The sequence below is a fragment of the Schistocerca nitens genome, chromosome 1 (assembly GCF_023898315.1).
Source record: "Schistocerca nitens isolate TAMUIC-IGC-003100 chromosome 1, iqSchNite1.1, whole genome shotgun sequence".
NCBI classification, from domain to species: Eukaryota; Metazoa; Arthropoda; class Insecta; order Orthoptera; family Acrididae; genus Schistocerca; species Schistocerca nitens.
Window position 1 is genome coordinate 975,216,604 of NC_064614.1, and position 24,072 is coordinate 975,240,675.

The following is a 24,072-nucleotide window of genomic DNA, read 5'->3' on the forward strand; positions in this document are numbered from 1 at the left end:
GAGATCCAGGATTAGAATCAGAATTTAAAAGAGCTTTGGAGGAGTTGAAATCAAATTAGGCAGAAAGGATAGATAACAAAATAATATGTAACGCTTTTTAAAATCCAAACATTCTACATTACCAATCTTTTATAAAAGAATGTTGCGTGCGATATGTAATTAGAAATAAAGAAAATGTGTATTTTCCACACATATGACAGAAAAAAACGTTAGAAACTATTCTAGTATTGAAAACTATTGTCTGTTTTCCTGTAAAGATACATTTAAATCTTTAATTTGTCCTAATAAAAGTGCCAAAGAAGGTAGTCTGAATAATTAAGTCAAACCGCTTAACCCGTCTCCTAATTTAAAATACATGTCACTAATACAAGCTTATAATTGAACTCTTAGTTCGAATACTCTTGTTAAGATCTTGTCCTGAGATAGCTATCTGACCTTGATGTGGAGCTGAAGTGATTTATGTCTGCCACCTAGATCTTCACGCAATACTGAAAGCGATTGGCGCTAAAGAGGCTGTGATTGAACGTAATTGGTTACTTTTTCTGCTTAATCAAGAACCTGTTTTAGATTTGGTGCATCATCTTTATCGTGAGTGGTTGTCTAAGTAGGATACAATTTCTGAAACTACAGTTTATAGCTTTGTCTCCTATTAAAGAGTAGCGTTGAAATTCAGAGCGCAAGGATATCAATGATAATATATTACTATCGCAAGAAAAATTGACGATAAAGTATCGGTCCTAATGAATCGAATGAACAGTCTAATGACGACAGAATATCGGTTGAGAGTACCAAAGAGATATGGAAGTTACGAGATATTGCAGAGGTCTAATTAGGGATAAAAATCAGAAAAAATTGTGACCACGAATTAGATAAAGCTACAACGTTCTCTTACATTGGAAGCAAAATAACCCATGATGGACAAAGAGAGACATAGGAAGCAGATTAGCAAAGGGAAAGTTGTTTTACTAGTCACTGACTTGGCCATATCTGTACAAATATGGATACAATCGTGTAAGTCGGGATGCTTTACTTAAAAAAATTGAAATCGTTTTAAAAATTTCGTTGCTAGTACAGTTAGTTGGCAGTAATTATCACATAAGCAAATCTTACTTGGATGGAACTTTGTACGGAAATTTGCTGTCTGAAAGATTAATGTGTTGTGTTAAAGGCGTCCAACTAGTTCATCTTTGAAATAGCCTGAGAGGTAGGTAATCCGACGCGAAACAGCGTCGTTCGAAAGTGGCAATGCAGGAAGGTGCTTTGAAGATCTTCAATCGAACTGTATTATGTCGGCCACATTTCTTTTATTAAACTGCTTTCATCAAACTGTCAGTGACATGTACACTTCTCCCACTTGTGCAATCCAATAGCTGACCAAAACCGAAGCCGTTGTGCTTTTTTCATTCACAGTTTTGGGTTGCTTACTTCACACTTTTTTCACTTATTGACAGCTAATATTTCTAAAATATGAAAAATTCTTCCTCCTCTTCTTTGCAGTGCGGATGTATAGTTTTTAAATGTCAGCGTACTTAGCAGGTACCGGGCAACTGCACTGACGAAAAAACTCACAACACAAAAAATAATTAATGTAGAGTAATCAAATTTAGGGACACATTTGTCTAGGTAACATATTTAAGTGATTAACATTTCAAGGTGACGGATTCATATAAGCGCAAGATAAGTTATTGCAAATGTTCAAACGCTGATGCATTTATAACCGATATAATCGCCAGAATGTTGAATGCAAGCATGCAAACATGCATGCACTGTGTTGCACAGGTGCCTAAATGTTAGTTTGTGGTATGGATTTGCATACGTGTTGCACATGTTGGGTCAACACAGGGACGGTTAATGCTGGTTATGGATGATATTGGAGTTGTCGTCCTATTATGTCCCATATGTGCTCTATTGGATCGAGCAGGCCAAGGCCTGTTGGGTTATATCAGCGGTATCGACCGAGCGTTATTCTGTTGGAATATACTCCCCCTGGAATATTCATGAATGGCAGCACAACACGTCGAATCACCAGTCAGGGTACGTTGGACAACGACAGTGCTCCCGCTGTATCTCAAATAGCACCGCAGGCTATCTCCGGGTGTCCAGCACGCAGACATGTTGGTTGCAGGTCCTCAACTCGCCTCCTTCTAACCAACACACGGCCGTCACTGGCAGCGAGGCAGAACCAGCTACCATCAGAAAAGACAGCAGATCCACCATCCCCTCAACTGAGCTCTTAATTGACACCAATGAAGTCGCAAATGGCGTTGGGTCGACCGGAGCTGTATTTCAAGTAACCGAATTGTAGCTGTACATTGTGTCACTGTGGTGCCAATTGCTGATAAACTGCTGCAGATGCAATACAATATGGCAGAGACGTACGCCGAACACGATGAGTTTCCCTTTCGGTAGTGCGACGCGTCCGCTGGCATCCAGTCTTCTTAGGACCGTACATTCTCGTGACCACGGCTGTCAACAATCATGGACAGCGGCTACATTTATGCCTAGTCTTTCTGCAATAGCGCAGAACAAACGTCCAACGTGTTGTAGCCCTATTATATGACATCTTTAAAATTCTGTGAGGTGTCGATTATGGCGTCTTTATCGCCTTAAAGGCATTATTGACGAACATCAATTCACCACGTCCAATCTCAAAGGTCAGTAACGTGCACGACCGTTAGTGTGTTTATTTAAAGCAAACCTGATTTGCATCCTCATAGAGGCGCTACTAGCCACTCTTATGAGAAACATCATTTCCGCCCTTTTATTGCTCATGAAGGGGTGTAAAGTTAGTTCGCGTCCGTAGTATAACACTACACGTGCACCCTGGGTAATGCTAAATGAACTAGCCCATACTGGCAGTCAGATAATCTGAGGATCTCCTGATTATAAGACACTTGCAATAAGAGTTATGTCACCAGACAGACCATACGGCCCTACGCAGGTCCCTCTGACCAATAGACTCGGACCCGTGGTTCGAATTTGCCACATAAACATGGAAGGCATAAGCTATGCTAAGTGCCACTTTCTATCAAAACTATTAAAAAATAACAACATTGACTTGGTTGCTATACAGGAAACCCATTGTGATACAGTGCAACAACTAAATAAAAGGGGCAAAATACCAGACTATGAGCTGTTGGGAGCGACCTATCATAGGTCTTATGGAGTAGCCACATATGTCAAACAAGATATTGAAAATGCTTTCCTAATTTCTACATCCACCAACGAAGACATTGATAACGTTGTCACAAAAATCGGAAGCATTACCGTCTCCAATATTTATAAGCCACCTGCTACACCTTGGCCAGCCCACGTTTTCAAACTCAGCCACATCCTGCTGCATACATTGGGGATTACAATAGTCATCATGAACAGTGGAAATATAAAGACAATGATGCAAATGGAGAAGCACTAGCAAAATGGGCAGAAGACGAATACTTACACAATGTATTCGATGCTAAGGATCGATTTACATTTAGATCAGCTGCCTGGAGACAGGAATACAACCCTGACCTGTGTTTCGTCTCGTCCAACAACAGAGACCAACCTCTCATGGCCTCACGTAGAGTTCTGCCCGACTTTCCGCACAGTCAACACCGTCCAATCATAATAGAGGCAGGAACTCAAATTACCCTAATTACCTCTATTCCTCGCCCACGATGGAATTTTAAAAAAGCCAATTGGACTCGGTTCTCCACATATCTGAACAAATGTTTGGGATGGATACCACCTACCAGCAAAAATTACCAAAGATTCGTTGGTGCCATGATAAGCACGGCCAAGAAGCACATACCAAGAGGGTACCGCAAAGAATACATACCTGAATGATCCCAAACCAACGAAGAACTATACCAGAGCTTCCTTCAATCCGGAGATCAGGAAATAGCGGATGAACTGCTTCACAGCTTGGATGCTGCCAGAAGACAAAAGTGGACGGAAACTGTAGAAAGCCTCAATTTCCAAACATCTAGCAGGCAAGCATGGTCACTCCTAAGAAAACTTGGTAGCAGCCCACCAGCACAACGACAAAAAGCAGCTGTAAGACCAAATGCCATAGCTGCACATCTAGTTAACACGTCTAGGACACCAAAAGATAAAACACATACAATCCAAGTGAAGCGAGAACTCAAAATCTTAAAAAAATGAAGACACAGAAACTGAACACTGTCGCCCATTCTCTAGCGAAGACATAGAAAAAGCTCGGAAAGATGTCAAACCATCAACGGCACCAGGTTTCGACAACGTTCACCCTGAATTCATAATAAACTGTGGCAAGTACACACAAGTATGGCTGGCTCAATTTTTCACAAACATCATGCAAACTGGCAATATCCCACAAGAACTCAAACGCTCTAAGGTAATAGCTATTCTAAAGCCTGGGAAGACAGCTAATAACCCAAAAAGCTACAGACCAATTGCCCTGCTGTCTGTAATTTACAAATTACTAGAAAGGCTTATACTCTCGTATATAACAGAATTAGCCCAGAATGGTTCAGGGCGATCCCAGTTGAACAGGCAGGCTTTCAGCCAGGAAGAAGTTGTACTGATCAGGTGTTGTCACTCACTACTTACATTGAGGCGGGATTACAGAGAAAATTGAAAACATCATTCGCCTTTATTGACCTCTCAGCAACTTACGACACTGTGTGGAGAGAAGGCATCATGTACAAAATTCTTCGAGTAATTCCTTGCAAATCTATAGCACGCTTAATAGACAGCATGCTCAATGACAGAGTGTTCGAAATAAGTATGGACACTGACTACAGCTCCACCAAAAAACTAAAGCATGTCTTACCACAAGGGTCAGTGCTCGCACCACTGCTGTTTAGTCTCTCTATTGCAGACCTGCCGGAAACACAATCAAGAAAGTTCGGGTATGTTGACGATTGGGCCCTCGCTACAAGATGTAGCACAATTGAAGCATCTGAGGATATCCTAACGAAAGACCTGAGGATAATGGGTCAATATTTCCGTAAGTGGACACTTCAACCAAATGCTTCCAAAACAGAGGTTAGTTGCTTCCATCTCAACAACAAACTCCCTGGAAAGGAACTCAATATTCGATTTGAAAACACCGTTCTCAGGCATAATAAAACTCCGAAGTACTTTGGTAGGACGCTGGACAGAACACTATCTTTTAAAGAGCACCTAACACAGACTGCCGAAAAATTAAAGACAAGAAACAACATTATTCAAAAGCTCTGTGGTACTACCTGGGGAGCAGAAGCCTCCACTCTCCGCACCTCTGCTTTAGCAATTGTATTCTCGGCTGCCGAATACTGTGCTTCGATTTGGCTAAACAGCCCACATGTAAAAAAGTTGGATGTCTAGTTGCATAACACTCTAAGGACGATTTATGGAGTAATTAAACCATCGCATTGGCTCCCAATATTAAGCCACATCCCGCTGCCACACCTGCGACGTACTGACACCCTTGTACGTGAATACAAAAACTTCATGGGAAATCGAAGCCTGCCAATCTACCAAGACACAGAGGCAGCAAACACTCTTAGGCTTCAATCTAGGAACCCACCAACAAGAACAGCAAGGAACTGTGTACACGAAGGTTTCAGTATCAAAAACACATAGTCTGAAAAATGGAACGCATGGCAAAATCATAACATGCCTTGCATCACACAAAAACCACCTAGTTTTGACATACCACGCAAAACGTGGTCCACTCTAAATAGGATTAGAACTCGTCATGGCAGATGTGCTTACTCCCTGTATAAAGGGGGTGAAATACTAACCCCTCAGTGTGACTGCGGAGAAAGTCAGACCATCAGCCACATTGTTGAAGAGTGTTCCAGAAGGGCCTATAATGGGAGCCCCGACGACTTCCTGCTCGCAACTCCAGAGTCGATACATTATATTAATAGACTTGATGTTTGTTTGTAATCCTTAAACTTTGTTATATTAGTAATGTTTGTTTGAAATTGTTAACGTTTGTTATATTAGTGATCTGTCTGTTTCTTTCTTATGTATCTGTATTGCCATACGATAAATAAATAAATAATTGCTCATGAAAACCACACATTGCATATTGCACCTTCAGAGGTGATGCTCCAGATTGTTGTATACACCGGTAACTCTAATACACAGTACAACGTCCTCTTGCATTGATACATGAATGTATTTGTCGTGGTATACTATCCACAAGTTCATCAAAGCACTGTTGGTCCAGATTGTCCCAATTGTCAATGGCGATTCGGCGTAGATCCCTCAGAGTGGTTGCTGGGTCACGTCGTCCGTAAACAACCCTTTTCAATATCTCGCAGGCATGTACGATATGGTCCCTGTCCATGCTGGCAACTCTTATTGAGCGATGTCGTTATCCTAAAGGAAGTCATTCACAAGATTTGCATGATGGGGGTGCGGATTGTCATCCACGAAGACAAATGACTCGCCAATATGCTGCCGATGTTGTTGCGCTATGGGTGGAGGATCGCATTCGCGTATCGTGCAGCCGTTACGGCGTCTTCCCTGAGCAGCAGCGGCGTACGTCGTCCACACATAATACGACCTCAAAATATCAGGGAAACACAACCTTGCGGCACTCGCTGGACAGTGTGTCTAAGGCGTTGAGCCTGACGGGGTCGCCTCCAATCACGTCTCCGACGATTGTCTGGTGGAAGGCATATGCGACATTTATCGGTGAAGAGAACGTGATGCCAGCGTGAGCGGTCCATGCTGCATGTTGTTGGGCCCATCTGTACCGCACTGCATGGTGTCGTGGTTGCAAAGATGGAACTCGCCATGGATGTCGGGAGTGAAGTTGCCTATCATGTAGCCTATTGCGCACAGTTTGAGTCGTAACACGGCGTCATATGGTTGCACGAAAAGCATTATTCAACATGTTGCCGTGGCTGTCAGGGTTCTTCCGAGCCATAATCCGTAGGTAGCGGTCATCCATTGCAGGAGTAACCCTTGGGCGGCCTGAGCGAGGCACGTCATCGACAGTTCCTGTCTCTGTGTATTTCCTTCCTGTCCGAACAACATCGCTTTGGTTTACTCGGAGACGCCTGGAAACTTCCCTTGTTGAGAGCCCTTCCTTACACAAAGTAACAATTCGGACGCGATCGAACCGCGGTAGGCATGGTTGAACTACAGACAACACGATCCGTGTACCTCCATCGTGGTGGATTGACTGGAACTGATCGGCTGTCGGACCGTCTAAAGGGCACTACTCATGCGTGGTTGTTTACATCTTGGGCGGGTTTAGTGACATTTCTGAACAGTCAAATGGACTATATCTGTGATACAATATCCACATCTTCAGGAGTTCTGGGAACTGGGGTGATGCAAATAGTTATTTGATGTGTGTATATTACCTTTAGTGAGATATTATATATACCTCATTTCCTGAAACGATGGTACTCAAAGTCCTTACATCATCTCCTTGAATCTCAAAACATTAACCAGAAGTCTTGGTCGTTGATGTCATGTTTTCCTGGCGATCCAACTCTGATATTTCTATGAAAGATTATTTTGCAACACTTAAACCGATGCCCCATTCTGTCTTTTAAATTCCACTGTTTAATTTTACAGTTCGATAAACATATAATAATATCACCACCAGATACAGAATTTTTCAACTGTAGTGACAATCCATAAAAACACGAATTGAATATACTGCAATCCGAAAGCGGTGTGCAGAGTCAGGGCACTGAATTAGGCTGTGAACACTGCAGTCGCAAATTCGACTAGGATCTGTGCTCTGTGCTGCACGGTGCGAACCATGTAGCCTTGAGCAGTGCAGCACAGGTAGCAAAGTGACAAATTTCTTTGAGGCTGTTGGTACTGTGCACGAGACAGCACATTGTGAGCGAGCGAGTAGGCGAGCGAGAGAGAGAGAGAGAGAGGGAGAGAGTGAGAGAGAGAGCGACACGGTGGGGAGGGTGGAGTGGGGGAGAAAGAGGTCAACATGGCTTCTGTATGTCGTTCTAGTGCTGAGTATCGAGTCACCTTTGGCTTTCAAAAAGGTAAAGGCATCACAGAGGCTGTCCTCATGTTGCAGTTCATAATGAAAGTGAAACAAAAAGGAAAAAAAAATGGCAAAGTGAAAAAAAAAAATATAGGCCCTGTTGAATCGAGTGAACAGTCTAGATGAGTATGTAATGCGGACTGAGAGTAAACCGAAGAAACATGAAGGTAAAGATGATTAACAAAGCAAAACCGTGATCAGCGATAAGATCATCCAAACTGGTGACTGAACTGTGCATCTTCGTCAAGAATTCATAGCCTGAGGCAAAGATTCTAGTGCGCGGAGAGGTTCAGCGAGAGGGCGCGCGTGGAGTGGTAAAGAGGATTTTGACAGTATGGATCAGCGCAAGGTGGAGCGAGCTCAGTGGCCTTTTGAGAATTAAAGTGATATGGGGTTAGACCGTGGCTTTCTGGGTTCCAAGGCTCCTAGGTCCCATAAAATGTGTAGTGGTCACACAAAACACGGTGTGTGGATAGTGTGATTCCGGTTCAGATGTCTGGTTGGAATGCAGCCGAGCGGTCCGAAAGGCCTGGTCTGTCTGCAGTAGGATCTGCTTTTGGAGGTGTTGCCGTTTGGAATTTCGTCGACCGATCTCCCTGCGCCGCCACCCAGATCAGATATCGTCAATGCTAAAATTACGGTGAGGACATACTTCATGTGGAATTAGTCGAACTACAGTTCCACTCTGTTGTGTAGCTTGCTTCCTTCCGGCGGGAACAATAAAGCGCAAAATAACCTGTAGAATAGTCACTCATTTGTGGTGCGTTGTGCATGTTCTGCTTTAAAAGCAGTGTGAGCGAACCTACATAAATTTTTTGGCATGTCGTGCTCCTTCTTGTGCGCAGTCTTCTTGAGCGTTAAATTTAGTCATTGATCTAATCTTTCCGGAGTTTTCATATACTACACTGGCCTTCAATGAAAATGTTTCAGGCTCAGAAATACTTAATTCTTATTTACATCCATCTGCTAAATTAAAAAATCACCACAGAAATGACAGATCAACTCTTGCCTCTGAAATGAAGTGGCATATCATTTGTGTGTTCAACGTCTTCAGCTTGGGGGAAAATTTGCTCTTATGCTGTTTCTAAGTCGTAAACATAGGTACTGTTGCTGTGACTAACGCATGTTCAGTTACACTGCGAAAATGGCTGAAAATGGAAAAAAGGATCTATTGCTTTTGCTGAGTCTACTGTTTGTTGGGAGCCTACAAACCATACAGATGATTGCGATTTCAGCTTGACTCCACCTATGAAAAAAGAACAGTTCAGTACCCGAATCTTCGCTCTGCTGATTGTCCTATTCCGCATTCAAGTAGTTTATCGGTTCACACTCCATCCGAAAATTGTGTGTTTGAAGTATAAAATGAAGGCAGCGTAGAACAAAAAGAAGAAGAACCAAACAAGCCTTCCACATCTCCAGGCCCTGATTTTGAGGGAAAAGATAATAAACCGCACAGAATAACTCAATCGGAATTGAGTGATATCAGTAGAGACCTTGACCCGTCAAAGGAGATGGCAGAAATTCTTGGGTCTCGACTACAGAAATGGAATCTTCTCGAAACTGATGTCACAGTCTCACAGTATAGAAAACTTCAGATGGAACTGCTTTCCTATTTAGAGAAGGAAAACAACCTTTTTTGTTGCGACAATAAGGGCTTGACGAAATCTTTGAATCTGAACCATGCTCCAGCTGAATGAAGGTCATTCATAGACTCCTCCAAACTGTATTATTTCGCAATAGCAACCGTCTTCATTCTATTCCCGTTGGTTACGCAGTTCACATGGAGGAAACATAAGCAGATATGACAGCCACCTTGGACTCATATCACGAACACAAATGGAAAATCTGTGGCGATCTGAAAGTCTTTGCCATACTCTTAGGAATGCAGCTGGGGTACACGAAACATTGCTACTTCTTATGTATGTGGGACATTAGGGATAGGAAATCGCATTATATAAAAGCAGACTGGCCTGTAAGATATCTTGACCCTAGCGAGAAAAATGTCTTTGCAGAGCTTTTCGTGGACCTAAAAGATCTTCTTCACTCCTACCTATCAAGCTGGGTTTGATGAAAAATTTTGCCTGAAGTCTGAACCAAAAAGAACGGGTCTGTAAGTACATAAGAGAAAAATTTTAGAAATTAAGTGATGCAAAAGCTAAGGAAGGTATTTTTATCGGGTCACAAATTCGAGAATTTGTTGAAGACCCTGCATTGACTAAGTTTTGGAGGGGAAAGGAAAGGAAGCTTGAGAAGGCTTCATGGGAGTTATTCGTGGAGTTTTAGGCATCAAAAGACATGATAACTACGCTCATTTGGTGAAAGTGCTCCTGAAAAAATATCGTAACCTTGGATGCAACATGTCCATCAAAATCCATTTTCTCCACTCTCACTTAGACTTTTTCCCTCCTAGTTTTTGACCTGTGAGTGATTATCATGGAGAAAGTTTCCATCAGGATATTTCTGTTACGAAACAAAGTTATCAGGGACATTGGAATGAGGCAATGCTTTCGGATTACTGTTGATCTTCGTGTAGCGATGCTTCGGAACGTCGTTACAAGTGGCAAGCTAAAAGACGACGGTCTCATGCAGCCAACACATGAATCTCTTCAGACCCAATCATCGGCGAGGTATTCTCTCGGCAACTTAGAACTCTTAAAATGAAACTACCATTTTAAAGTTTCAAATACGTTTTCAATGTCGTTAGCATTACATACTAAAACGTATCTTTTTCTCTTAATCTGATAATATGAATTACTTTCACCTAGCGTGTAGGGATATCTCTATTACCAGTATGTTCCAAAATTTTCTCGAATATCCTGCTAATCAGGCTTACACCATATGCAGATGAAATTGTGGGGGATTACCAAGCTGGCTTTCGGAGGAACAGGTCAACTATAGACCAAAGATTCAACCTGCGTCAAATTTTGGAAAAGAAATGGGAATACAATAAATCAGTTCACAATGTTTTCATAGATTTTACAAAAGCATATGATTCAGTATTTCAATCAAAATTGTACAGAATTCTTTTGGAACTTGGAATACCAAAGTAGTATGTTAGACTTATAGAAGCGAGTTTGAAAAAGACTGAAGGTAGTGTACGCTTGGGGAAATTGGAGTCAGAAGAATTTCTAATAAAGAACGGACTTAAGCAGGGAGATGCCCTGTCGCCGACACTTTTTAATTTAGTCCTAGAATATATTGTACGAATGGCAGCAGATAATTCAGAGGGTGAGCGTTAAATGGAAAAATTAAGATATTATGGTATGCAGATGATCTAAACATCATTACCGATAGGAAAGAATCTGTAACAGCAAATGCGAATGCGTTAATCAAGGCTAGTGAAGATGTAGGTCTAAGGATAAGTGAAGACAAAACTAAATACCTGGTCACCACTAGAATGCCAACAGGAGTAGATCAGGAAATGTTAGGAGTTGGAGACATGCAGTTTCAAAAAGTGAACACACTTAAGTATCTAGGCGTGGACATCACTTCGGGAAATGAGATTGAATCCGAATTGAAGAAGAGATTATGGGCGAGAAATGCGTGCTACTTCTCACTGAATAGACTACTTTCATCACGGATATTGGCTAGGAATTTAAAGATTAGAATATGCAAAACTATTTTTCTACCAGTTGTGCTGTATGGGTGTGAGGCTTGGTCTCTCACTGTGCAAAATGAAAAGCCGTTTCGAGTATTTGAAAACAAAATTTTGAGGAAAATTTTCGGAGCAAAAAGGGATGACGTTAGCGGAGAGTGGCGAAAACTGCATAACGAAGAGGTTCACGAACTCTATTCAAGCCCTGACATAATCAGTATTATTAAATCTCATAGGCTGCGATGTGCGGGTCACGTAGCTCGAATGGATGAGGGAAGGTCAGCGCGCAGAGTACTGGTAGGGCATTTAGAGGGAAAACGTATTGTGGGGAGACCGAGGCGTAGATGGGAGGACAATGTGAAGGCTGATTTGAGGAGCCTAGGTATTGAAGGTGAATGGAAGGAAATAGCCCAAGACAGGGACAGGTGGCGAAAATACGTTGCTGCGGTAATGGACTCTCGAGTCCGGTACGACCAGTGAGTGTGTGAGTGTGTGTAGCGTGTATCACAGAAACTAGAGCTAAGGATAATTTTTCATTGTCATATTTGTTTTTCTTTTCGACCCAAAATTAGAGAGAACTGACTCGTGAACTGCAGGAAACTTTCAAAAATAATTTTTTGTTGGTCAGTGCTATTAAGAAAGAAGGAGAGACAGATACATTCTTAACAGGAATTATTTGTTTGTTCTTAGCTCGCTCACGAGTCGATTTTGTTTCATCGGTCTGTCCTAATCTGAATACCAGTCCGATATTGCGGTTGGTTACTTAAATTGGTAGTTAATTGTTATGTGTACTTCCAAGACCGAATTTGGTGTGCCATAGACATGTTCTGCTCCAGTGCTAGCCTAAATGTCAGAGCTGCGGATCGGTTGATCAGTCGGGGCCAGACGTGACGCTGTACGTCTGCCTGGCCGACCAAGGCGGTTTGTACTCGTGCTTACGTTTTGCTGTCTTCATGATACGCCTGTTAGTCTGTAACTATTCTTGTTTCTAAAATTTTATTTTACCTTTTGTACAGATTTTGGAGCACTGGATCTTCCCCATTTGGGACTCTGAATAGTAAAATTATTTCTTGTACCTTTAAAGTCTAAAAACTGCCTAATAATCCTTGTTCCATTACATTCGATTTGGACATTGGTTTTCCATTAACATTTCAGAATAACTGTTATTTCAAAGCTCTTAAGAAGTGTAGTATAGTACAGTAAGTTCTGTATAAATAGGAATATTGTTCTCAGTACTAAATCCAATTGGAGTTGTAAATATTCTCTGAAGACAGTATTTGAGTCTTATTCCTGTGACTGATTCTAAATAAATTGTATTATATATTAAATTGTGTTATGTATTTTAGGAATTGTTCTTAATCTTCGTTTGGATACAGCCTTTCTAACTCTTGAACAATCAGTAAATCGCAGGAGGAGTACCAGTGACCACAAAATAGACAAAGCTCAAACAAAATAACACGTGATGCATGGAAAAAGACACAGAAAGCAGATTAGCTAAGGGAAAGAAAGCCTTTCCAGGCAAAACATAGGCTTTAACTTCAAGAAGAATATTGTGAGACAGTACGTTTGGAGCACAATATTCTATGTTGGTGAACCGTGGACTGGGAAAACTGCGAAATACGAGAATCTAGGCGTTTGAGCTGTGGTGCTACGTAAGGATGTTGTAAATTAGTTGGAGTGATAAGGTAAGATATGATGAGGTTCTCCGCAGAATCGACGAAGAACACGAGAACACTGACTAGCAGAAGAGAGAGGATGATACGAGATGTGTTAAGACAACAGTACTAGAAGGAGCCGTCGAGGGTAGAAACTCTAGAGGCAGACAGAGATTGCAACCCATTAAACAAATAACAGAAGTTGTATGGTACAAGTGGATATAAAGATTTCTATTAAAATTTATATTAAAAATGAAGAAATTCCTCCAGCTGTATATAAGTTGTCGATTTTATTTTGGCAACTAGTTTCAACGTTGTAACAACGTCATCTTGAGGATCATACACTTCTTGACGTCAAAAAGTGTATGGGCCTGAAGACGACGTTGTTACAACGTTGAAACTAGTTGCCAAAATAAAATCGATACTTTAAATACAGTTGGAGGAATTTCTTAATTTTTAATATAAATTTATACCAGCTGACGTTACACTGTCCTCCATATCAACTATGGATGTACGAAGATATGAAGAGGTTCGTATAGAAGTTGAATTTGTGGTGGGCCACATAGAAACAATCAGAAGACTGATGACAAAAAGAAAACAATGTAAATGCAATAAATACGTCTCTTTGTTCGTGACAGCTGTCGTCACATTTATCAATAAGCGCAACAGTGGTATTGATCCAATTTCCATAAATGTTTCGCCAGCTGAGGGTAGAAATGTAAATACTGAAAACAGTAACTGAACAATGAAACAGTTAAAACATAGCAAACTTTCTAATCGACTAGTGCGTGATTAGGGGACAGAAAGAACATTCCACAAGTCCTCATTCATATTCTTGAGACAACAATAACAAAATCATTTCAAAACACAGATATCCGTTTGTACAAGCAGCTATCGTCATCTAATTATTACCTTGTAAGAATGCGTGGTGGCTGGTCTTTCGGACATGTCCGAAAGAAAAGAAACCACATAGAGTCCGCAGCCGCCCTGGATTAGCCGAGTGGTCTAAGGCGCTCCAGTCATGGACTGTGCGGCTGGTCCGGGCAGAGGTTCGAGTCCTCCCTCGGGCATGGGTGTGTGTGTTTGTCTTTTGGATAATTTAGGTTAAGTAGTGTGTAAGATTAGGGACTGATGACATTAGCAGATAAGTCCCATAATATTTCAAACACATCTGAACACTTGTTGAATCTGCAGGAGTGTCCTTGTGTTTCGAGTGTGTTAATATACAGTAGGTGCCCCTGTTTACGTCTCCACGGACAATATGGTTCAAGAACTCTTACGGCCCTCCGTGAGTCGTCAGTCTGCCAATATGTGTGTTGTACTCTCCGTCGCTTGTACTTTCAGTGGCTTACCTTGTCATAGAAAATGCGCTGGCACGTGAAAATGATGAAAATAGTTAGTGAATTGCTTTTTTCAGTTAACAAAAAAAAATGGCTCTGAGCACTATGGGACTTAACATCTGAGGTCATCAGTCCCCTAGAATTTGTAACTACTTAAACCTAACTAACCTAATGACATCACACACATCCATGCCAGAGGCAGGATTCGAACCTGCGACCGTAGCGGTCGCGCGGTTCCAGACTGAAAGCGCCTAGAACTGCTCGGCCACACCGGACGGCTTTCAGTTAAAAGTGTAATTATACGGACGTGGGCTCTACGTCATGTTCAAGGGTCGAAGCAAGGAGCAAAACCTAGAGACAGAGAAAGAGAGAGGTCGCAAATGAGTGATGGTCTGTCATTATACGTGAACTCGTTGCTGCCTGTTCTTAAAAGAACATTGGTTTGTAAGACAGGAGGCCTAGATAGAAAATGAGAGAGAAGAGTATGTCAAAAAATAATATATAACCTTCAGCCCACATACGGGCTACCATCAGAGCCGTACTTTCAGTGTGACTGTCACCGAGTGAGGAGGAGAGCAAACGTGCGTACATTGGAAATGGAACGTAAAAAGTCCTTTGTGCACCAAGCCTTTGTAAAAAAAAGTTTTGCACATAGACGGAATGAAACATTATTTTGAAAACCGTAACTTTGTGTTTTCAAGTACAGAGTGCAATTGCGCAGCTACGGAAGGCTTTGTTACAGCTCTCGTTACCCGTAGCGAGCGCTTTTTTTCTGCCTGCTTGCTTATTTCGACAGCACTCCAACAGTAAGGATTCGTTTCCCAAGAAAAATATGGGCAGGCTGCGAAAAGTATATGATTACGGCGAGTGGCGGAATTTGTAAAAAGTATCTAGCTCAACGTTGCGTACTTTAACAATCTCGTAAAAGGCATATCGTTTTAAGCTAAGCGTGTCTCTGTAATCAGCGTGTTATGTGTGTTGCCCGGTAATGAGAGCGCTTTCAAAGGCCGGGAAATATGGTCTGTCGAAAACATTCGCGGAGCAAATGACGAACATAGGTAACGAGCGGGTCCATTATTTCGTCGCTCCATTAATCCGAGCACCTTTCCTTTCACCCCTTTCTTCCCCGGAGGCTCCCTACCTTTTTTTCCGCTGGCCAGACTGCGAGGGAGCGTCTTCATTATTAAATGTAGAAGAGGCCATGCAAATGAGCGCCCGTAAGAATTGAGATTCTCATTAATTATAGCAGTCCACTGGGCACGAAACTCTGTCTTTTTACGGCTGTGCAGTTCTTGAGAATTCTGCCGGTAGAAAAAGAAAAAGACCCGGTAAGAATTTACATAATGCCTGCCACAAGGATGGACGCCAGCCGGTGGTCGAGTCTGGATTTCCAACAGCACACAAGTGGATACCGCTGAGCAACAAGACATCCCTTGAATGCTGTCAGCATTTGGTTCGGTATCGTTGCGCAACATTGACTCCCAGCGGCAACGCTGTCCCACGCATATACTTAGTTGAAGTAGTAATCTCAGCATGCGTTCTGCTTCTTACGGAGTACGGGCTGTTTTGCTTGGAGTGGAAATCTCGGACTGTAATGCATGCGAGATGTTGTGCACAAGCAGCACTTCAGCATACGTGCACTCAAACTAAGTCCAGGTAAATACGAGGGTTGAACTTTAAAAGTGGCAACTATTTATTTACTAATCGTACAAAACAGATACGTGTTTCAAAGTTTTACTGACCTTCAGAGTAATCACCAGCATTGTGTATAGCCCGCTTCCGGCGATGTGGAAGTCTTAGGATACTCTTAGCAGTACCAGCTGTGTTGACAGTTCGTGTGGAGCGGCCTATTGCCCGACGAATTTGTAGCAGTTCTGAAGCGAATGCCGTGAAGTGTTCCCTTCAGTTTAGAAACAGAGTTGAACTTACGACGGCTTAACCCTAGCATTACCAACGTATTTTTTGTTACATGTAATACCAACGGGGGGGCCTCAAAGGCCCATAAAGAATACCACAATTTATTTTATCATAAATCAAGTTTATTTACTTCTGATACCTCTAATAACAATTCAAAATGCTTAGACATTGTTTTTGTATACTGGATAATAAAAGATGTTATTATAATAGAAATAAAATGAAAAAATCACGAGATTCAGTTTATATATTTTTTTGGAATAATGTTTCAAAATAGTGTTTTCTTATAAAAACGACTTTTTTAATTCGATACACTACATGAAGCAAACAAAATTTACTGTCTCATTCTGCAACGCATTTTTCACACAACACTGTCTTCCTGCAGTGTTTCCCACAGACGTGTTTGTGGCACTGAGAGCAGGTAACAGTTGACTTTCCCAGCTTGTTGTACTTGATCTTTTTAGATGCAGCTTCTTGGCAGCATAGGTGGCACCGTCCACGTGTTCCTGGTTCTGCTGTTGAGGATGATGGTTCTACAGAGCAGCTGAGCTTCCGTTGTGTGATGCTTTCCATTGCCATTATTACTGGCTTCTGAAGTCCATACAAATTTTGTGCCCGTTTATCTACTTGAGATCTTATTAGTTCGAGACCTAAGTTAGTGATGAAAACTCTTCTGCGGTTTAGCAAATTCTTTTTCCAATTCGGAAAGTTGAGGAGGAAGAGTGAATATGCATTTATTGCTGCTATGTCAATGAGTGTGTAGAAGAGGGACAAAGGCCATCTTCTTGTTCCTCTCTTTGTGCTGTAGTGTCTTGCCATCTGGTCTATGGTGTCCACGCCTCCCTTTGTAGAATTATAAAAAAGATTTATGTTAGTCTTTTTTGAGTCTTCATTCAACACCCCTTCTGAGTGATAAGTTGAAAGCATCAACAGCAGTCGTTTTGGCTTCTCGCGGACTAGCGTTGATGCAAGAGTAACTGGTGGCCTCTGTGTCTGAGGGTCAGTATAAGCAAAGATGGAAGAGTGTAAACTGCGGCCAGTTGTAGTCTTCAGCTCTTCAGGTATGTGTCGTCTGTTAGACTGTAGGGTGCCAACAAGTGTGAGGTGAAAATCATTCCATAGAGTCTCAGCAAGCTCCACTGAAGTATAGTACCGATCTGTGTTAACATTACGGCCTGATTTTTCAATAGGTTTTATTAGTCTCTTTACAATTTCCATCGGTCCATTTGAATGCTGTGTATTTCCTAACTTGCCTGTATAGATGTCCATGCTGATCACATATCTAGTCTCAGAATCAGACAGCATTCGAATTAGAATGACGTATTTTCCAGGTTTTTCTTTTAGAAACACCTTGAATGGACAGCGACCACGGAACAAAGACAACATCTCATCCACTGTTGTATGTAGACCAGGAATGAAATACAATGGAAGTGAAGAATTGAAGCTTTCAAAAATTTCCCTCATTGAAGCAAACTTGTCAGTCTGGCGACGAATTTCTCTTGTGTTCTTATCATCAAACCTCAATATTTTAGTCAATTCGAAAAATCGGGTCCGACTCATTGATCCATAGTACACTTGTCGGCCCTGAAGCAAAGACCATAAATCTTGGACAGGTATCTTATTGTCATGATTTGAACCCATGATTAGCAAGAGTCCTATATAACAAAATAACTCATCTTCATCTGTGTGCTGAATACCTAGTCGAGAAGCCTCTTCATTTGAGTGTAGTTTTATTAGATTCATAATTTGAGGTGTAAAAAAGAGCTCTATAGCCTCTTTCGGAGACGCAATTCTTCCTTGTTGTCCTAGCCCCATTCTTTCTCGCACTATATTTTGTACAGAACGCCGATATTGTCGAGATGGCTTCGTAATATACTCTCGTCCACTTTTTGCAATGAATTTATCACATTCCGTATCATTATCATCTGGTGGATTGGCTTCAACCTCATCTTCATTCTCAGACGATGAATCAGTTCTAATTTCTTCCACATCATCATCCACTTCACTTTCCTCTAAATCTGATTCGTTCAAAACTTCTTCTAGCACTCTTTCAATGGAACTATCACGTAAACGATGTCTACTCATGTTGCTGGTTCAACAGCAGCAGAAACACTGAAAATAACAATGGTCCGCTTCATAATAATATGTCTGAAGGCAACAATGCCAAAATTCGTTTCATGGTAAGAATTTGAAACGAGAGACTCAACCTCGTAAATCTTTCCTTGCTATTACCAACGGGTGGGCTTCTAAGGCCCACAGAGAATTAAATCAAGTAAATGAATTTTAATTACATTTTTATTCCGAAATTCTGTAATGACTCAATAGTACATTCAATAACGAACAATTACCTTTGCTTTCAAGTTCATATATCAAAGGGTGTGGATACAACATAGAAAAACTGAGTCAGTGGGCCTACGAGCCCCCCCCCCCCCCCCCCCCCGTTGGTAATGCTAGGGTTAAGGGGAGTGCAGTAGGTGGTATAGCACTTAGCAGCCCCATCAATCAAACAAATCAGTAACAGAATGACATTTTCACTCTGCAACGGAGTGTGCGCTGATATGAAACTTCCTGGCCGATTAAAACTGAGCGCCGGACCGAGACTCAAACTCGGGACCTTTGCCTTTCGCGGGCAAGTACTCTACCATCTGAGCTAGTCTCGGTCCGGCACACAGTTTTAATCTGCTAGGAAGTTTCAAATCAGTAACAGCTTGCACTGTGCATGCTTGAGCATTGTCCTGCAAAATGATTGTCAGGTCCTGTAGAAAGTGTCATCACTTCTGTTTCGATGCTGTTCATTTTTGGAACACAACCTACGATCAGCTTAGAGATAGAAGTAATGACATTTTCTGCAGGACCTGACCATTAGTTTGCAGGACAATCCTCAAGCACGTGCAGTGCAAGCTATTACTGATTTGTTTGATTGATGGGGCTGCTAAGTGCTATACCACCTACTGCACTTCCCTGACTTAAGCCCTCGTAAGTTCAACTCGATTTCTAAACTGAAGGGAACACTTCACGGCATTCGCTTCAGAACTCCTACAAAATCGTCGGGCAATAGGCCGCTCCACACGAACTGCAAGACAACTGGCACTGCTAAGAGTATCTTACGACTGCCACATCGTTGGCAACGGCTTATACACAATGGTGGTGACTACTTTGAAGGTACGTAAAACCTTGAAACACGTATATATTTTGTATGAGCTGTAAATAAATAGTTGCCACTACTAAAGTTCCAACCCTCGTAGAAAGGGTACAGTACAACTCTTAAACAGATGCACCGTAGTAAGCTGTAACGTAAATTCGTCTGCAAAGTGAAACACACTGGTGTCCAAAATTAAAGAAAGGAACTGAACTTCTGTAACGATGCGTTTATTTTGTTACAAAACAGTATAAACATGACGAGGTGTTGGAGTGGTCAACATAATCATCATGTTTCTGTTCCCCCCAGATGCGAATCCATTGAGAATCACTCTCCAGACTAAATCGGGACTCGTCTATGAAAACAACATTGGCCCACTGTTCAACGGCCCAGGTGGCATGTTGATGACTCCACTCTGGACGTTCCCTCTGTGAAGACGCGTCTGAGACATACAGCAGGTCTCCGACAATAAAGGCCACTCTGACGAAGCTTTCTGCACACCGTTTGCCCCGACACAACAAGGCCAGCGGATGCTACGAGCTCACATGCAAGTTGCCGTGCAGTACTAAGGTCGTACCGTCGTGACCTTGCAGCGAAATAACGGTCTTCTTTTCTGAAGTCACACGTGATCGACTTCGCTTTAGTCTAGGGAATACAGTTTCGGTCTGTATACACTGTCGCCACACCCGAGAAACAACAGAACGAGCCACACCCAGCCATCGGGCCACATCAGTTTGCGACCGTCCCTCTGCCTTTCTTTCTCTGGCCAAACACCACAGAGAGTGTGGTAGGCATCTTCTCTGTGCCATACTTCACAGTCTATGACCGTGCACACAGCGACTGTGGATGTGTGGCTACCCGGCAAACAACACCTGGTTTTATATGTGCCCTGACGTCATCGTTGGCATGGTTGTTCCTTGACCAGAATGCCATCCTTCGTGCAGAGCACGATAGTACCGATATCTGGTTGATAGTTTGGAAAGTTATATCGTGAATTAGATACAGGACTGGGAAATAACAGTTTCTGACTTTAATTTTGGACACCAGTGCAGTTGTAGAAAATATCTTGAAGGCTGTGGTCGAAGTTTTCACCTTCAAGTGCTTTCTTGGGTGTGCTCTACCGCAGTGCGTTCTGTAAGAGTGACTCTGTACATTATGGAAAATTTGAGACATAATTGGTGGTCTGATATTTTGAGAGAAGCGTGAAACGTTTACTGCGATAGCACAATGAACGTTTTCCGAAAAACGCATTCGTTCGGCCTCAGACTTACGCACAGCACATTGTTTTCATCTGTCAGTTAGCGCTCCTCTGCATTTACATCTACAGTCAAACACTGCAGCTCACTGTGAACTGCATAGCAGAGGGTTCTTTTACTGTAACATACATAATGGTTACCATTCTCGTGCAACATGTGGGAAGAAATGTTCAGATGCGTGTGAATTCCTAAGGGAACAAACTGCTTAGGCCATCGGTCCCTAGACTTACACATTACTTAAACTAATTTAAACTAACTTATGCTGAAACAACACACACACAGATGCCAGATGTGAGAAGAAGAACCGTTAAAATGTAACTTCGTGCTCTGTAAGTTCAAATGGTTCAAATGGCTCTGAGCACTATAGGACTTAACATCTGAGGTCATTAGTCCCCTAGAACTTAGAACTACTTAAACCTAACTAACCTAAGGACATCACACCCATCCATGCCCGAGGCAGGATTCGAACCTGCGACCGTAGCGGTCGCGCAGTTCCAGACAGAAGCGCGTAGAACCGCTCGGCCACAACGGCAGGCGCTCTGTAAGTAATCCAGTCTTGTCCCTGAAGTCCCTATACCGCCAATACACAGGTTGCTGTAGCCTATTCCACGTTCTTCAGTTAATAATGCTTATTTAAATTTTGAAACTAGTCTTTCTAGTTTCAAAAATCTGCCAGTTCAGGTTTTTCTAAATTTCCGTGACCCTGTCACGTGTGTGAAACAATCCTGTGATCTTTCCTATGGTTTTTCGTTGTATATGTTCCGTATCACGAGCTGTTCTAGGCGCTTTATTACGGAACCGCGCTCCCGCTACGGTCGTAGGTTCGAATTCTGCCTCAGGCATGGATGTGTGTGATGTACTTAAGTTAGTTGGGTTTAAGTAGTTCTACGTCTAGGCGACTGATGACCTCAGATGTTAAGTCCCATAGTACTTAGAGCCATTTTTTCTCGGTATTACCTATTTAGTCCTGTTTGGTACGAATCTCACAACCTGAGCAGTTTACAACTGTGTATTGTACGCAAACTATTTCGTAGACTGACTGCATTTTACCAGGATCCTATCAACGAACCGATGCCTGACACATGCTTTACCTACTACTGAGACTTTGTGATAATTCCAAATCCTCCTCCAGATAAACGTGTTGATTGATGCCATCTGTAATTCCTTCATACAGTAATCACCGGGTGCTATGTTTTCCTAATTTTGTAATATTTGCAAATGCACATTTATGAGCACTTATAGTAAGTTGCCAACCTTTCCACCACACTGAAACTTTATCAAGATCTGATTATTTGTGGACCTTTTGCTCAGATAGCACTTTAGTTAGGTAACTGTATCATCTACAAAATATCTGAGTTTGCTATTAAGGACATCTCCAATAAGGATCCAAATATAATTTCCTGAGTCACACCTGGCCTCCGCTTCTGCCGATGACTCTTCCTCTAAGACAATGGGCTGCGTCATTACCCTGCATGTATGTTAACCTTTTCAACATACAGTGAGAAATACCGAGAAATTTTAATCGCTCATCAAAAAATTATTGCATTTGAGTTTGGAGAATCGTTTTCAGCTCTAATATACACTACTGGCCATTAAAATTGCTACACCAAGAAGAAATGCAGATCATAAACGCGTATTCATTGGACAAATATATTATACTAGAACTGACATGGAATTACATTTTCACGCAAATTGGATGCATAGGTGCTGAGAAATCAGTACCCAGAGCAACCACCTCGGGCCGTAATAACGGCCTTGATACGCCTGGGCATTGAGTCAAACAGAGCTTGGATTGCGTGTACAGGTACAGCTGCCCAAGCAGCTTCAACACGATACCACAGTACATCAACAGTAGTGACTGACGTATTGTGACGAGCCAGTTGCTCGGCCACCAATGACCAGACGTTTTCAGTTGGTGAGAGATCTGGAGAATGTGCTGGCCAGGGCAACTGTCGAATATTCTCTGTATCCAGAAAGGCCCGTACAGGACCTGCAACATGCGGCCATCCATTATCCTGCTGAAATGTAGGGTTTCGCAGGGATCGAATGAAGGGTAGAGTCACGGGTCGTAACACATCTGAAATGTAACGTCCACTGTTCAAAGTGCCGTCAATGCGAACAAGAGGTGACCGAGACGTATAACCAATGGCACCCCATACCATCACGCCGGGTAATAAGCCAGTATGGCGATGACGATTACACGCTTCCAATGTGCGTTCACCGCGACGTCGCCAAACACGAATGCGACCATCCTGATGCTGTAAACAGAACCTGGATTCATCCGAAAAAATGACGTTTTGCCATTGGTGCACCCAGGTTCGTAGTTGAGTACACCATCGCAGGCGCTCCTATCTGTGATGCAGCGTGAAGGGTAACCGCAGCCATGGTCTCCGAGCTGATAGTCCGTGCTGCTGCAAACATCGTCGAACTGTTCGTGCAGATGGTTGTTGTCTTGCATACGTTCCCATCTGTTGGCTCAGGGATCGAGACGTGGCTGCACGAGCAGTTACAGCCATGCGGATAAGATGCCTGTCATTTCGACTGCTAGTGATACGAGGCCGTTGGGATCCAGCAAGGCGTTCCGTATTACCCTCCTGAACCCACTGATTCCATATTCTGCTAACAGCCATTGGATCTCGACCAACGCGAGCAGCAATGTCTCGATAAGATAAACCGCAATCGCGATAGGCTACAATCCGACCTTTAACAAAGTCGTAAACGCGATGGTACACATTTCTCCTCCTTACACGAGGCATCACAACAATGTTTCACCAGGCAATGCCGGTCAACTGCTGTTTGTGTATGAGAAATCGGTTGGGAACATTCCTCATGTCAGCACGTTGTAGATGTCTTGTGTGAATGCTCTGAAAAGCAAATCATTTGTATATCACAGCATCTTTTTCCTGTCGGTTAAATTTCGCGTGTGTAGCACTTCTTCTTCATGGTGTAGCAATTTTAATGGCCAGCAGTGTAAAATGGTATAAAAATAACATGTTCATATGCTTCGGAGCAAATCTACGTCACCGTCGACGTACATGTACAGTTTACACATACTCTGTATCTATATCTCCACAACTCAACTTAAGCATTCTGAGATACTGCAATAGTGTGGAATACTGTAACAGTGTTAAAAATTTCCTTAACCACAGTAAAATTTTCTCTTGAATTATCTCTCCGTTCAATCACTCT